Below are 5,568 nucleotides of genomic sequence, written 5' to 3'. Positions count from 1 at the left end.
TCTCCTCACTATTTTCCCTATCTGTAAGAGCAGCTACAAAAGCTGTGAAAGTTTGCTGAGGATCTCTTCTGGGAGGCACTTGAAAGCATTCTAGAGGTCTGCTTTTCTTCTGTTTGGGTCCTTGAGCATTGCTCTCTGTCCCGTCTCCTCCTTCCCATTTAGATTATTTCTGTGATTCTCTACAGTTATTAGAACTGTGGAACTCCCTTCTGTTCAGTTCTTCCCCACCAAAAGGCATTTTCACAGCTATTGATAGTTATGCCAGAATGATGAAGTCAACAGCTGTTAACTGTACATACAGTGTTGCTGGGTTAGTATTTTATGTTACTTGAGAAACAGATTTTTTTTTTTAAATATGTTTTTCAGTACAGACTACGTTCTTTTTTCTTTCCACATTGCATTAGAAATAAAAGGGTTGGAGGGTAATGAAGTGCTTAGAGTGACCATCTGCTCTTTATTTGACTTGCTATTTCCACTTATTTCTCTGTATCGGTATAAATATGTCTTGGACCATTAGCTATATTATGATGAATTATTTTGAAATCTTTGTTGAAGTGCAAGGTTCAGACTTCAGTTATGAAGCATGAAGAATATTAAGAGTTAATTCATCTTGTCTGTTTACATTTTTGTTCTGTTCAGTTTGTGACCAGTTTATTCCCTTGTTGTTAAGCAGCCACAGATAGTTAATTCAAAAAATACCTGATGTCTCTTAAGTAGTATTCTGAGAAATGTGTTGACTTGAGATCTTACTGTATTCTGTGGTATTAATACACATGGTACAACTTATACGACAAATAGATGCTGGAAATCACAGAATCGTAATCCCCCAAAAAATCCTAATGGAGGATCCTATCTTATGTTTGTGAAAAATCGTAGGTAACTCTGCATAAACACGTGCGGAGTCTAAGCCCTTATTATGAGGAATCTGGACTTGTATGAATGTAGCAGCTAGAATATAGGATTAGAAAAGCGTTGTGTTATGACTTGAGGAGTGTGACCTGTAGTTAAATTAGTGTTATTTTAAAGGTTAACTCATCCAAGGATAAATCCTGTTGTGGCTGTTTGAAAACAATGCTCTTTATTTTCATTTTATTTTTAAGTACGCTTAATGATTGTATGTTTTATTTCCTCCAGTATTTTTTGTATATTATGTATATGTATTACAAAATGTGCACTTGAGAGATTTCTCTAGCTTAGCAGGCTTAGCTTTCCATTTTTTCAGCTGAAAGTTTCTTATTTGGCATATCTCAGTACCTGGAGTGTTGTATGTTGGGTATTAGATTGTAAGCAGTTTATTTGTTGCGTTAAGCTTCAAAATTATCCTATGCTACAGACAAATTTATAATCTGCTAATATTGACAGACAAAATAAGCCTGCTAACTGCATCACACCTTTTTGGTTGGTGTTAAGTCTGAACAAAATTGCTTAGTGTACAAGTGTTACCTGCTTTCAGTTTGCAAGTATTTTCCACATTCTTGAAGAAAATGAACAGTTCTGTTTTTCTTCTTTTTTTCCCTTGTTACCCATCCAGTATTAGTCAAGGTTGTTTTCTGTCGTTTAAATTTCTTACGTACCTTGTTAGTCATTCCAGAAACTTTGATATATGATTCAAAATTGAGGGCCTGCATTTATGTAAAAAGACCAAAACCAAGAGCTTCTATTTTTACAAGCAGAACTGAAAACGCCAGTACTGTGTACGATCATCGTGTTGCAACAAAGATCACTATTCAGTGGAGATGCAAATCCACACTGTGTAGGTTTTGTATTCAGGCTACTTACTGAGTAGCAGTTCCTGAATAATGAACCTTCCATGAGTGCTTTGCTTTGAGAGATGATGATGAATGATGAGTGTGTTATCTCTTTGAATTAGGCAGAAAAATTAAAGAGCAATATTCTTTAAAATAGGTCGTATTGCTAGGATAGGCAGTGCCCTGGAAGCGTGCTATCCAGTGGACAGTATCCACTTACCTTCTGTCACACTGTGATCTTTGAGTTCTTGCCTATATCTGTGTGAGTGGAGGCCTCCCTGCTGTAACAATGGGGTGGGAAGAGCTGGTTTAATCGAGCAGTATTAGAACTTGTTTGCTGTGCAGCAGACTTCTTCTTCCTGCTGTTTCATGTATTGGGCATGGTTTATTTGTTTTCCTTTCCCTGCTATTCACCTTGCAACCCTCTCTTTGTTGCTGTTTTGTTATGTTACAGACATCCCCTTTCTCCAGGGTGGAGACTTCCCAGCCTTGTTGCCTGGTTGCTGCTGTGTCTGGAGATGTTACCTGGGCTTGGCAGGGCTTGGAACACCTGGCTGCAGGCTGCCTTGTGCAACTGGGTATGCGTGCCTTGGAGTTCTGCTCTTGACTTCCAGTTAATTAAAGGTGTTAATGTTCTTGAGGTTCTTTTTTAATAAGGGGACCTGCTCACTGAGAAGGCTGGCTTCTAAAAGGAATCAGCAGTGAAGTCATTCAATGTTGACTGTAATCGACACTGCTACTGCTTCTGCTTCGTGCTGGGTTCAGACTGATGGCTTAATTGTTGCAAAGAGCAGCCACTTAAAGGAGATTTCTCTTCTTGAGTTAAGGATTGTTGATAGTTCACAAGTGGTCTTATATTTTTTAGGAGTGAAGTATGTAAGGAAATAATCTGAACAATAAATATTTTAGTGGTTTTCTTACATTCACAATTAAAAACAAGCTGAGACTATTCACTGTATTCTTTTTCCTCTTGAATTCTCTGAGCCAACCCCTTGCTCAAAACGCTTAAAATGGCTTCTTTCCCCGTGTAGCATCTAGATGCAAGATTTCCATCATAAATTTATCCCATAGTAAGGCCTTTCTGATGAGACTTCATTTGTGGCTTTAAAAAGTGAAGATGATTAGAAAATATAAGGAGAAATGAGAGAAGTTTGAGCAGTTGTCTGTATATTAGCAAAAATAGGTTGAGGCTGATTACTGCATTTCTTGGTTGGGAGTGGGAATAGAAAAATTCAATGCTGTGAAATGAGAACAAGCGTTTTTTGTTTGCTTCTATTGAAATTTGCCAACAGATGTTCTCTTTTTACAGTTTGTGCTGGGATTTTGATGTATTTTCACATTGAGCACCCACCGTATTTTGGTTTATAACTTCATCATAAAGTGTATTTTAAAAAGTAGTTAAGCTAATTTGGTAAAGATATTGCTTCTTTAAGAATATAGTTACGGCCAGGAAGGGGGGACCTTGATTTCTGTCCTTGCATTTTATAGTATTAGACGCTGATGAATTTAAGCTTATTTTTACATTGATAACAGATCATATGGTATTTCCATCGTGATCAGACTGAAATATTAGTACGTGAAATGGAAAGATGTGGGGTTTTTGGTAAATATAAAACATTGGGTAAATATAAAACATATCTTGAAGGGATAGCCCTCCAGATGAACTTTTGCTTTCAGGCAACAAGGCATGCAGTTGGCTAGCTTGGGAGGAAGGTAGATCGATACTGAGCTGAAGAATACCAATTCCTATTCCTTGTGTATGCGTTAACCTCATTAGCAGGCTGCTGCAGCCAGGGCTGGAGTAGCTCTGCCTCCTGGGAGCTACCAGCTGCAGGCTATGGGAAGCCTCCCGGTGCAGGCAGCTCGTCCCTGCAGAGCAGCTCCCAGCACTGCTGCCCACACTCCTCCAGCAGCTCCTCCAGCTGTGAAAACCCAGTACCCACAGGAAAACTCTTCACCCACTTCTCCTTACAGCAGTTCAGTTCTTGCTGCCACAACACTTCTGTCATTGTATTTCTTTCACCAGCCTTTTTATTAAAAAAAAAAAAACAACCTTTTTTCCCTCTTGCATGCTTCAGCTTTAAGCAGTGTAGTGGCAGGCTTTTATTAAGTGTTAAAGCATGGAATTTTGAGCACTTCAGCTGGTGACTGCAGTTTTTATGAGCCTTAGAGAACTGCAGATTTCTTGTACTACTCTGTAAAGTATGACAATAGTCTGCATTGTGGAGCTGATGCTAGTGAGACGGAGAGCAAAGCCTGTTTGCCTCTGTGGTTTTGTACCCAGAGTGAAAGCACTGCCTGAAGACAAATGGGCCAGATAGATGTCCCACTGCAATCCAGGAGAAGATTGTCATGCTACAAAGCGTCCCTGAAGGTGAAATGAGAAATCAGTGCAGTTGCAAAGTGACGAGGTGAAACCGCTTTGTCTGTTTTCAAGAGCATCAACCTGCTTTGCTTGAGAAGTTTGTAAACATTCCAACTCAGATAACGTAAACAGGAGCAGAAATGTTGGTGGATGTTCTTAGATGAATCAGGGGATGGAAGGCTGGGTACAGGGCTGATGAGGAAATGTGTGCTGTGGAGTATACTATTTCTGTCCTATGCACAGACATAACCTGCAGTGCTAATAAACTTGGAGTGGTTGTGTAGCTGAAGGGTAAGTTATAGATGTGGAAATGGGCACCACAGTTACTGCTGGGAGGCAAGCATGCAGCTTTGGTTTCAGATCTTAATGAATTTATGATGTTATTCAAAATGACATTTGTATCTTAAAAAGCCCTTTTGAGACTGTTGGTTCCTGGTTGGCTTAACAAAGCAGACTTGATGTTTAAGGTAGCTAGGATTTACGGCACCTATTTTTTTAGTACTCTTTGTGCTTGAGCAAGTAGGTAGGGAGATAGTTCCCTTATGGCTTGACTAAGTGAATGTGTACTTACATATAGTAACAGGATCACATTGCTCTTGCTTCTGTTTCTGCAAGCAGTTTTTGAAAGGGAACTAAGCTAGAAAGAAAGGTTTGCAGAAAATCACTGGTAGGATTACCCTCACTTATTTGTCTTTTTTTTTTTCTTCCTCTTTCTTCTGTGAAGGCCTGTCAATTTTATTGCTGCTTTCGATAGTGCCACTTCATTTGCTAAATGAAGAAATATTACTTCTGCTAAGTGGCTAGCAAAAGTTTCAGCTATCTTTGTTCTCGTTTGTTCATACTTGTAACATCTTTTGTTTAAGTTGTTACAATTATGTTAAATGGAAGTTAACTGGTTGTTCTTCCTTGGTGTCATTTAGAATATTGCTCTTTAAATTATATGGGATAGTTAGTCATATGGATGACTGTGAAGGTGTGCATCCTCAACTGCAGATTTATTTCAGGTCAGAGTGGGCCATTTATGAACACTTGATCTTTTCTCTTTCCCTGACCGGTCTCTGTAATTTCATTCAGAAAATGTTTCAATTCTGTCACTTTTTAGTGACTTCTCTCCTTGGATTTAAGTGGTTTATCTACTTTTAAGAGTCTGCTTAAGAGCAGTTACCGCTTCAGGTACTGTGTGGATTCTTTAAAAACAATAACAAGCTTTTTAATAGATCTGATATTTTTATGATCCTTGTTATCCCCTCTCTTAGTCTGGGCAGCCTTGTGATGGAGACCTGTGATTATAGGAAAAATCTTCTCTGTATGAAGGCTTGCAAAATTCCCATGCAACTCACCTCTTAATCCTACCTTTATTTTGAATAGATAAAAAGAAATTTGATTTCCAGCGGCCTTTCAAGCTCAGAATTATTCTTGGTATCTTATTTCTGACTGTGCTGATGTGCTGAAATG

The sequence above is a fragment of the Meleagris gallopavo genome, chromosome 3, assembly GCF_000146605.3.
Source record: "Meleagris gallopavo isolate NT-WF06-2002-E0010 breed Aviagen turkey brand Nicholas breeding stock chromosome 3, Turkey_5.1, whole genome shotgun sequence".
Taxonomy (NCBI): domain Eukaryota; kingdom Metazoa; phylum Chordata; class Aves; order Galliformes; family Phasianidae; genus Meleagris; species Meleagris gallopavo.
This window is presented reverse-complemented; position numbering follows the sequence as displayed.